Source organism: Bombina bombina, unplaced genomic scaffold (genome assembly GCF_027579735.1).
Source record: "Bombina bombina isolate aBomBom1 unplaced genomic scaffold, aBomBom1.pri scaffold_394, whole genome shotgun sequence".
NCBI classification, from domain to species: domain Eukaryota; kingdom Metazoa; phylum Chordata; class Amphibia; order Anura; family Bombinatoridae; genus Bombina; species Bombina bombina.
Genome location: NW_026511227.1, coordinates 14006 through 26283, shown reverse-complemented (window position 1 = coordinate 26283; position 12278 = coordinate 14006).

The following is a 12278-nucleotide window of genomic DNA, read 5'->3' as shown; positions in this document are numbered from 1 at the left end:
ATTTAGAAGAGTTAACAGTGTGTGTGTGTTATAATTGCCCCTTAAAGGGATATTAAAGTCCAAATTAATCTTTCATGATTCAGATAGGGCATGTAATTTTAAACAACTTTCTAATTTACCTTTATCATCAAATTTGCTTTGTTCTCTTGGTATTCTTATTTGAAAGCAAAAGAGAGGGGAGAGAGACAGAGCAAAAGAAAGGGGGGAGATGGAGAGCAAAAGAAAGGGATGGAGAGAGAGCAAAAGAGAGGGATGGAGAGAGAGAACACAAAAAAGAGAGGGGAAAGAGACAGAGCAAAAGAGAGTGGGAGAGAGAGCACAAAAGAGAGAGGGGAGAGAGAGCGCAAAAGAGAAGTGGGAGAGAGAGCACTAAAGAGAGGGGGAGAGAGAGAGCAAAAGTGAGATGGAGCGAAAGAGAGCGCAAAAGAGAGGGGGAGAGAGATCAAAAGAGGGGGGGGGGATCAAAAGAGAGGGGGAGGGAGAGAGAGCAAAGGGTGAGACTGCTGTACTGCAAAAAAACGCCAGTGTGAACCAGCTTTAGGACTAGTCATTATATAAAACACAACAGTGTGAGGCTGTTAATAAAGATTTAGGTCAGGTTTTGCATATTACCGTTTAGCAGAAGCTCTGTAAGTATGAAGTCTCTCTGGTTCCTCCTGTGATATCACTGAGTGTTACACAGATATTTATACTAATGTGGGAGGGTCACCTTTCTCTGTGTGACTCACATGATGAGTAATTTAATTGAAAAAAGATTTTTATTATTTTGCTCCTCAAGTATACATCACAACAGTAATATAACAGTAAATGAATCTTACAGGTACAGGTCACAGTCATAGATAACAAGTCACAGCCAAGGGTATATGGAAGGAAACATAGTTGGTCATTACAATATGCACTCCAGGTCAGAAAGTAAAGTGCTTCCTTCACATCATTGTTGTCCCGACCCAAAGAGGGTTTCCACTATATTTTAACAGAGCTTAGTTGCAAACAGATGTATAATATTAACAAGTTATTAGATACATATGAGATACATATATAGGAGCAGCAATACACTACTGGGAGCTAGCTGAACACATCTAGTTAGCCAATCACAAGAGATAAATGTGTGCACCAATCAACAGCGAGCTCCCACTAGTGTAGGATATGTGCATATTCTTTTTAAACAAGGGATACAAAGAAAACAAAGCACATCCGATAAAGGGGGAAGGCTGCACGCACTAACGTACGCGTGATGTAGGCGCACCGGAACCGCGCCAAGACGGGCTGCGCGAGATGCCACGAGTCAGGCGCTCTCGCATAGGGTACAGCCCGATACGAGGAGGGATGCAGGGTGAGAAATCTCGGGTCTGACAGGGTCCACAGCCGTCGGACACAGACCTCACCAAACAGGCCAACTCGCAGGCGTATAAGTCCGGGACCTTAGGCGGAGTGTGCGGAGGGGACGGCAATACAAGGTAAAGTGACAATTCTTTTGGTATTGGTGACTGTGTGCCCCAAACCATAGTAAGGCCTCTGTAAATCACCACCTTGTATGTTGCCATCTCCCTCGGCACCTCCACCAGGAGCCGGTTCCAAGTTATTTCTTTCTTTTGGAAGTGTGTAGCTACAGCACTGCACTAATCAAGCAGTGCTGAAATCCCCTTATTGAGTATTAGGATCTGTGGAACGGAGGGTGCTGTAGTCTAATGTGTTATGACCCCATCACATACAGTTAAAGGCTACTCTAGAAAAGGGACTTGTAGGTTTAAAATACTGAATGAAATGGCTACAGAAAGGGTCCTATAAGTTTATATATACTTGAATATCACATAGCAAGTTCAGAAGGAACGGTCGTCAAACAGCGTACTGGGCTGCTGTAAAAGGCTGTCTAACTTGGCATAATATTGCCGCAATGTTTGTTAAACGGCAGCGATCTCGGAAACAGCGAGCTGGGCTGCTGAAAAAGGTCCAGCCTGCATGAATAGGCACATCAAGGTGCCGCAATTTTTGTGAGTATGGTCTGTTAGCTCTAATTGATACAATAGAAGTACAGAAGCAGTCTCACACATGTATCTCCTATTTTCTGTTATATCTATGTGGCCTCATTCCCCGCGCCTGATGTAAGCTGAGATCAGCGACTGCCAAGTAAACAGCGAGCTGGGCTGCTGCTGAAGGTCCAGCCTGCATCTAACGGTACGATAGAGTGCCTTAGCAAAGTGTGAGTACCTAGAGTATTGTAATACTAGGATTAAATGGGGAGCAATTGATACACACATGAGGCGGTTTTTCTTTTGTTCTCTCTCTGCACAGTGTGGATATCTGGGGTTTGACTCCATAAGGACCAATAATACACCTGCTGAGTTAATATCAAGAGGAAAGCAGTCTATGTCTCCTAGTCCTCGGTTCTCTCGAAAGGCATCTGTAGAGAAGATAACAGCTGCAAGTTCCGCAAGTTTTCTATCTACACCAGAATGCTTAACTGATTTTTTTTTTCTGTATTATTTTTTTTGTGTATATATTTTTGTGTTTTTTCTAATAATTGTTTACCTCTATATCTAGTTAAGAGCTATTAACAGCTTGATATATGTATGCTTTGCCCTGAAACTGGTTAATGTGGGCTAGACACACTATGGCCTAGATTTAGAGTTCGGCGGTAAAAGGGCTGTTAACGCTCCGCGGGTTTTTTTCTGGCCGCACCATAAATTTAACTCTGGTATCGAGAGTTCAAACAAATGCTGCGTTAGGCTCCAAAAAAGGAGCGTAGAGCATTTTTACCGCAAATGCAACTCTCGATACCAGAGTTGCTTACGGACGCGGCCGGCCTCAAAAACGTGCTCGTGCACGATTCTCCCATAGGAAACAATGGGGCTGTTTGAGCTGAAAAAAAACCTAACACCTGCAAAAAAGCAGCGTTCAGCTCCTAACGCAGCCCCATTGTTTCCTATGGGGAAACACTTCCTACGTCTGCACCTAACACCCTAACATGTACCCCGAGTCTAAACACCCCTAACCTTACACTTATTAACTCCTAATCTGCCGCCCCCGCTATCGCTGACCCCTGCATTACACTTTTAACCCCTAATCTGCCGCTCCGTAAACCGCCGCCACCTACGTTATCCCTATGTACCCCTAATCTGCTGCCCTAACATCGCCGACCCCTATGTTATATTTATTAACCCCTAATCTGCCCCCCACAACGTCGCCGACACCTACCTACACTTATTAACCCCTAATCTGCCGAGCGGACCTGAGCGCTACTATAATAAATGTATTAACCCCTAATCCGCCTCACTAACCCTATAATAAATAGTATTAACCCCTAATCTGCCCTCCCTAACATCGCCGACACCTACCTTCAATTATTAACCCCTAATCTGCCGACCGGAGCTCACCGCTATTCTAATAAATGTATTAACCCCTAAAGCTAAGTCTAACCCTAACACTAACACCCCCCTAACTTAAATATAATTTACATCTAACGAAATAAATTAACTCTTATTAAATAACTTATTCCTATTTAAAGCTAAATACTTACCTGTAAAATAAATCCTAATATAGCTACAATATAAATTACATTTATATTATAGCTATTTTAGGATTAATATTTATTTTACAGGCAACTTTGTAATTATTTTAACCAGGTACAATAGCTATTAAATAGTTAAGAACTATTTAATAGTTACCTAGTTAAAATAATTACAAATTTACCTGTAAAATAAATCCTAACCTAAGTTATAATTAAACCTAACACTACCCTATCAATAAAATAATTAAATAAACTACCTACAATTACCTACAATTAACCTAACACTACACTATCAATAAATTAATTAAACACAATTGCTACAAATAAATACAATTAAATAAACTATCTAAAGTACAAAAAATAAAAAAGAACTAAGTTACAGAAAATAAAAAAATATTTACAAACATAAGAAAAATATTACAACAATTTTAAACTAATTACACCTACTCTAAGCCCCCTAATAAAATAACAAAGACCCCCAAAATAAAAAATTCCCTACCCTATTCTAAAATACAAAAATTACAAGCTCTTTTACCTTACCAGCCCTGAACAGGGCCCTTTGCGGGGCATGCCCCAAGAAGTTCAGCTCTTTTGCCTGTAAAAGAAAACATACAATACCCCCCCCCCCAACATTACAACCCACCACCCACATACCCCTAATCTAACCCAAACCCCCCTTAAATAAACCTAACACTAATCCCCTGAAGATCTTCCTACCTTGGCTTCACCATACCAGGTTCACCGATCCGTCCTGGCTCCAAGATCTTCATCCAACCCAAGCGGGGGTTGGCGATCCATAATCCGGTGCTGAAGAGGTCCAGAAGAGGCTCCAAAGTCTTCATCCTATCCGGCAAGAAGAGGACATCCGGACCGGCAAACATCTTCTCCAAGCCGCATCTTCTATCTTCTTCCATCCGGTGCGGAGCGGGTCCATCTTGAAGCAGGCGACGCGGATCCATCCTCTTCTTCCGATGTCTCCCGACGAATGACGGTTCCTTTAAGGGACGTCATCCAAGATGGCGTCCCTCGAATTCCGATTGGCTGATAGGATTCTATCAGCCAATCGGAATTAAGGTAGGAATTTTCTGATTGGCTGATGGAATCAGCCAATCAGAATCTAGTTCAATCCGATTGGCCGATCCAATCAGCCAATCAGATTGAGCTCGCATTCTATTGGCTGATCGGAACAGCCAATAGAATGCGAGCTCAATCTGATTGGCTGATTGGATCAGCCAATCGGATTGAACTTGATTCTGATTGGCTGATTCCATCAGCCAATCAGAAAATTCCTACCTTAATTCCGATTGGCTGATAGAATCCTATCAGCCAATCGGAATTCGAGGGACGCCATCTTGGATGACGTCCCTTAAAGGAACCGTCATTCGTCGGGAGACATCGGAAGAAGAGGATGGATCCGCGTCGCCTGCTTCAAGATGGACCCGCTCCGCACCGGATGGAAGAAGATAGAAGATGCGGCTTGGAGAAGATGTTTGCCGGTCCGGATGTCCTCTTCTTGCCGGATAGGATGAAGACTTTGGAGCCTCTTCTGGACCTCTTCAGCACCGGATTATGGATCGCCAACCCCCGCTTGGGTTGGATGAAGATCTTGGAGCCAGGACGGATCGGTGAACCTGGTATGGTGAAGCCAAGGTAGGAAGATCTTCAGGGGATTAGTGTTAGGTTTATTTAAGGGGGGTTTGGGTTAGATTAGGGGTATGTGGGTGGTGGGTTGTAATGTTGGGGGGGGGTATTGTATGTTTTCTTTTACAGGCAAAAGAGCTGAAATTCTTGGGGCATGCCCCGCAAAGGGCCCTGTTCAGGGCTGGTAAGGTAAAAGAGCTTGTAATTTTTGTATTTTAGAATAGGGTAGGGAATTTTTTATTTTGGGGGTCTTTGTTATTTTATTAGGGGGCTTAGAGTAGGTGTAATTAGTTTAAAATTGTTGTAATATTTTTCTTATGTTTGTAAATATTTTTTTATTTTCTGTAACTTAGTTCTTTTTTATTTTTTGTACTTTAGATAGTTTATTTAATTGTATTTATTTGTAGCAATTGTGTTTAATTAATTTATTGATAGTGTAGTGTTAGGTTAATTGTAGGTAATTGTAGGTAGTTTATTTAATTATTTTATTGATAGGGTAGTGTTAGGTTTAATTATAACTTAGGTTAGGATTTATTTTACAGGTAAATTTGTAATTATTTTAACTAGGTAACTATTAAATAGTTCTTAACTATTTAATAGCTATTGTACCTGGTTAAAATAATTACAAAGTTGCCTGTAAAATAAATATTAATCCTAAAATAGCTATAATATAAATGTAATTTATATTGTAGCTATATTAGGATTTATTTTACAGGTAAGTATTTAGCTTTAAATAGGAATAAGTTATTTAATAAGAGTTAATTTATTTCGTTAGATGTAAATTATATTTAAGTTAGGGGGGTGTTAGTGTTAGGGTTAGACTTAGCTTTAGGGGTTAATACATTTATTAGAATAGCGGTGAGCTCCGGTCGGCAGATTAGGGGTTAATAATTGAAGTTAGGTGTCGGCGATGTTAGGGAGGGCAGATTAGGGGTTAATACTATTTATGATAGGGTTAGTGAGGCGGATTAGGGGTTAATACATTTATTATAGTAGCGCTCAGGTCCGCTCGGCAGATTAGGGGTTAATAAGTGTAGGCAGGTGTCGGCGACGTTGTGGGGGGCAGATTAGGGGTTAATAAATATAACATAGGGGTCGGCGATGTTAGGGGCAGCAGATTAGGGGTACATAGGGATAACGTAGGTGGCGGCGATTTGCGGTCGGAAGATTAGGGGTTAATTATTTTAAGTAGCTTGCGGCGACGTTGTGGGGGGCAAGTTAGGGGTTAATAAATATAATATAGGGGTCGGCGGGGTTAGGGGCAGCAGATTAGGGGTACATAAGTATAACGTAGGTGGCGGTCGGCAGATTAGGGGTTAAAAATTTTAATCGAGTGGCGGCGATGTGGGGGGACCTCGGTTTAGGGGTACATAGGTAGTTTATGGGTGTTAGTGTACTTTAGGGTACAGTAGTTAAGAGCTTTATAAACCGGCGTTAGCCAGAAAGCTCTTAACTCCTGCTATTTTCAGGCGGCTGGAATCTTGTCGTTAGAGCTCTAACGCTCACTGCAGAAACGACTCTAAATACCGGCGTTAGAAAGATCCCATTGAAAAGATAGGCTACGCAAATGGCGTAGGGGGATCTGCGGTATGGAAAAGTCGCGGCTGAAAAGTGAGCGTTAGACCCTTTAATCACTGACTCCAAATACCAGCGGGCGCCCAAAACCAGCGTTAGGAGCCTCTAACGCTGGTTTTGACGGCTACCGCCGAACTCTAAATCTAGGCCTATATTTGTTAGCACAGAAGTAGGGTGCAATAATAATCTAAAAGAACTAGCTTAAACGGAAATATGGGATATAACTGAATTATTTTCAAGATAATGCGGCAGAAGTAGCTAACAACTCTGAATTATTAAAACAAATAAGTGATTTATTTCTACCGAAATTTGAGGCAATTCAGACAAGTGTAGACACATTGTCGCAGGAGATAAAGCAAATGATAACTAGAATTGGTTTGGCTGAGCAACGGATCTCAGACCTAGAAGACAGGGACATAGAGAAAGACAAGGATTTAGTATATATTCAGAAACAAGTTAAATTTCTAAGCGACAAGGTTGAGGACCTAGAAAACAGGTCTAGGAGGAACAATATAAGAATAATCGGGGTCTCTGAAGCAATATCTGAAAAAGAGTTAATTCATTTTGCGTCATCTCAACTACCAGCCTAATTAAACATCAATGAGTCGACCTATACTTTCACAGTAGAAAGAGCACATAGGTTAGGCAGGGTAAGAGATCAAGAAGATGGTAAAAATAGACCTAGGCCAATTATTATTAAGTACTTAACCTTTCAAGAGTAAGTTAGGATCTTGCAAGCATATAGAGCGCAGAAAGTATTCTTTCAAAGTAAAAAAATATAAATTTTTCAAGATTTTGCGTTTGAGACCTCTAATAAGAGAAAGCTCTGTGCTCCTATATGCTCACGCTTGATTCAGGAAGTAAGGGTAGTCAGGTTGCTATACCCAGCGAGAATAAGTATCCAGACTAAAAAGGATTTAGGATTTTTGAGAATCCTCAAGACTTGTAAACATTTTTGAGAATAGAACAGAGATGAAGTATGTAGGTGATGGTTATAAGGCTATTATTGTAGGCAGGCATGCTAAGGAATAGATGTTATTGTCAAGGGTGGTTAATTAAGAGAAACACAAACATGGAGATAAATTATTGGGGGTTATTCTTGTACAAATATTGTGATAAACTGGTGGGGTTCCTTTTTTTTTTTTTTTCTTCTCTTTCTCACCCCCCCCCCCCCCCATTATGATTATATTTCTATGCAGGAACACAAAATGAAGTTTAAGATTGGTGGAGGTGTGTAGATTTGGATCATGGAATGTAGGAGGGTTTACCTCCCCGATTAAAAGGAAGGTTATATTACAACATTTAAACAAGCTCAAAATAGATATTGTTTTTTTACAGGAGACCCATTTAAATGAGCTAGAAAGTCAGAAACTTAAATGGGGGTGGGTGGGTGAAGTAATCTATTCAGCAGGGGTACGGCGTAAGAGGGGAGTAGCTATAGTGTTCAGGAAATCCTTAAAATAAAAAATTTTGAAACAAGATATTGACCAACAAGTAAGATATATAATACTTGAACTGGAAATAGGCGCAAGGAAAATAGTACTATGTAATGTCTATGGCCGAACATAATGAAAAGTGTATTCTGGGAGCTCTTACAAGCTAAATTACTGGAGTATAACCAAAATATTATTTTGGGAGGGGATCTTAATTTGATAGCTTCCAGAGCTCTAGATAGGAACTCGAAGGGGAAAGAGGCACTAACGGGTTCTAAAGATATAAAAAATTTCAAAAAATTCTGCTTCAATTTAGGCTTATTGGATATCTGGAGGAATATATACCCAGATGGCAAAGAATTTACTTGTTTATCTAAAGCATATAAATCTCTATCACGAATAGATATGTTCTTAATCAGTAATAAGCTGTTCTCTTTGACAAATTTATAACTGAATTTAAACTGTATATTTGAGCTCAGGTTATCTCTAGAATCAGCTTAAGGGTTAAATAGAAAGATTAAAACTCTTTATTATCGTCCTTAATGGATACATTTCTTCTTCCCTCTTCAAATTACCAAACAGCAAATATGGCGAGTAGAAGGCAGCAAGAGAAAAGGACAATTAGACGTAGCACTGAAAATAGTCAGGAGGGGCGGAAATCATGCCAATTACCATCTCAGACCATGCCCCAATTACTCTTTCTATGTCAATTATGAAACCAAAATCCGGGAATTATAGATTACATTTTCCAACATATCTATACAATAATTTAAAATTCTGCAGATTTCTGACAGAGAAGTGGAACATTTATTACAACAGGAATATAGGCTCTGTATCAAATATAGAAATTATCTGGCAAGCTTTTAAAGCAGTAATAAGGGGCGAGATACTAGCATACGTAACTAAAGTAAAGAAGAAAAATGATTCGTACTGGATCCAACTTACCAAACAGATTATTAATAAATATCAAAGGTATGCTATAGACAATAGCAAATGTAATTGGCGGAACTATCTAGAAGCTAAAAAACAAAGAGACAATTGGTATATGGTTAAAGAGACACAGCATGAGTTAAAGAGGAACAGTAATTTTATGCAGTTTGGAAGTAAGATAGGAAAATTCCTGGCCAGATTGGTAAATGCAAGAAAAGAGAATAGTACTATATCTTCAATTAAGACTAAACAGAAAATATGCACGCTTCCTCAAGACATTTTAGAGGAATTTCTACAATATTTTAAGTGACTGTATCAGGATCAGCCTATTGATAGGCATAATAAAGATAGGTTCTGGGAAAAGGTAAAGCTACCCCAGTTAGCTAATGAGAATCTAGAATTTTTGAATTCCCCAATAACGGAAGAGGAGATTAAAAACTCTATTATCAAACTGAAATGAAATAAAGAGCCAGGCACGGACGACCTCCCAAGTGAACTATATAAAATCCTCGTGGATGAGATTACCCCTACTCTTCATAAGGTTTTCAATTATTTTTTCCAGGAAAATAAAACACCCTCTAAATATTTTACAGAATCTAGAATAATACTAATATATAAACAAGGTAAAAATAGAGAAGCATTAGAGTCATATAGGCCCATTTCTCTGCTTAATGCCGATTACAAAATTTTAACACATGTATTAGCAAATAGACTTCAAACAGTGATAAGGGAATTAATCCACCCAGATCAAACTGGTTTTATCAAAGGCAGAACACTTGTTAATAATCTTAGGAAACTAGAGATAGCAATTAATTATTGCGAATCAAAGAAGAAAAGAGGAGTAGAATTAACAGAAGATGCTGCGGTTATCTCGATAGATACACAAAAAGCGTTTGATACGCTACTATGGGATCATATGTTTACGACTATTACCAATTTTGGTATTAAGGGTAAATTCTCTCAGACTATCGAAGTATTATATGCTAACCCAGGGGCGACACTAAGTGTTAACTTCCTAATGTCAGAGCAATTTACTCTCTATCGTGGGACAAGACAAGGCTGTCCGCTATCCCCGCTTCTTTTTAACCTAGCGTTAGAGCCTCTAGCAATATTCTTTCGGGAGAATCTATTAGGGATAAATGTTGAAGGCTATAGAATTAATCAAGCTATTTATGCGGATGATCTTCTTATCTTTGCTCAAAATCTTAACTACAATTTACCTATAATCATGGAGGCTTTAGAATCTTTTCGTTCCTTTTCTGGTTTTGCAATTAACAAGGAAGAGTCTTAACTTATGTGGCTTATCAAATTAAAAAACTCTCCAGAAATTCCATTTAAAGAGGACAAAGATCACATTACATATCTAGGGATAAAATTTGCATCTAATTCTGAAAGGTGGTACAGTTTAAATTTTGTACCTGCTATTGCAGCATTTAAGGAAGATTTAGAGAGGTGGAGGAATCTGCCTCTATCACTCTCAGGTCGAATTAATTTAATTAAAATGGTTTCTCTACCAAAATGTATCTATTTATTCCAGGCTTTACCAATCTTATTATTAAGGAGTGACCGGGCATTAATCAATAAATTGATGACACAATTTATATGGGGATACAGGAAGCCTAGGATCGCGCTTAAACGGCTGTTCGCAAGTAAAGAGGCGGTAGGTATGGCAGTACCTGATTTTTAATTATATAATATAGTATCTAATTTAAAATTTGTCTGGGATTGGTTTACTGAGAAGGGCCAATTTTCCATTCTGGAAATTGAAGGAGCCCTAGTAGCTCCTTATGCTCTTAAAGCCCTGGCACATATGCCCTCAAAACTAATCCCCAAAATATAAAAAGGATGTTAATTATAGATCAACCAATACGGGCCTGGCGCCAATTTTGCTCTAGAATAGGGATCAATTATAGAGGATCACCTTTTTTAACGCTTAGAGGTAACCCTGAATTTCAGGAAGGATACGATTCAGCGAGATTTTTTTTTTTTTTGTTTTGTTTTGTGTTGGTGTTGTTCGGTTAGGGATTATATGTTAGGAAAATATGCCAATACAGAGTGTGTTTTGCTTTAAGGGGAAGGTATTTATCTTTATTTTATTTTTTATTTTTTTTATTTTTTCTCGGCTTGTTACCGGATTTAAAAAATTGTATCTCATTAAGATATGCATTTGTGGGTTGATTGGAACTTATAGTATTTGAATTTGTGCATATCTACAATTGTTTATGTATGCTGGTAATCCATGCTTCCTTTTCTTTTTCTTTTTCTAATGGAACTCTATGTTAAATTGTCTCTTTTTGGTATAAAATAAAAAAAAAAAAAAAAATTAAAGCACATCCGATAAAAGAAGTTAATTTAAAGTGTTATAAAAAGAAATGCTCTATCTGAATCATGCATGATTAAAGGGACACTCAAGTCAAAATAAACTTTTATGATTCAGAAAGAACCTGCAGTTTATAGACACTTTACTTCCATTACCAAAGATACATTTTTATACCCTGCTAAATTAAAAATATTTACTAAATATGAAACCCTAATATTTGACAATTTTAATGAAGCATCACTATTTCTTTTAACCCCTTCACCCAATACGACATATATATACGTTGTGCGGTACTTTGGGTACTTTGACTATCGTACCGCACGATGTATATATACGTTGTTGCTTCAGGAGGCTCCAGCAATCATGGCTGTTAAGTAACAGCCGAGATCTGGAGATCCTGAAGCTGCAGGCATCTCCCGCATATGGAGCCAGAGCGCGATCAGTGTTCCGCCTCCATATGAGGGCAGATGCCTGATCATTACAGACGATGACACTTTGTGTGTCACCATCTGTAGCGATCTTCTGCTGGAGCCTGCAGGAGGTGTGGGCGGAAGTCCGGTGGGCGACCCAGCAGGAGAGGTTGGAAGGGGACAGGAGGAAGTGGGAGGCACCCTACGCTGTGGGAAAATTTAAGCAAAGGGAGTGGTGACAGTTAGGGATGGGGCAGCTATGCTACTGAAAATGTGATCTGGGAGTGTGGGGGGACCCCCTAACTAAAAATCACGGATTGTGGGAGCTGGTTAAAAACTACCTACAACAAATATTAAAAAAGCCTGATAAACAGAAAAAATTAATAAAAATGGTTTTATATGTAATGACAGACAGCTGCCAGTACCTAAAATGGCACCTAACAGTAAGAGGGGGAGATTTA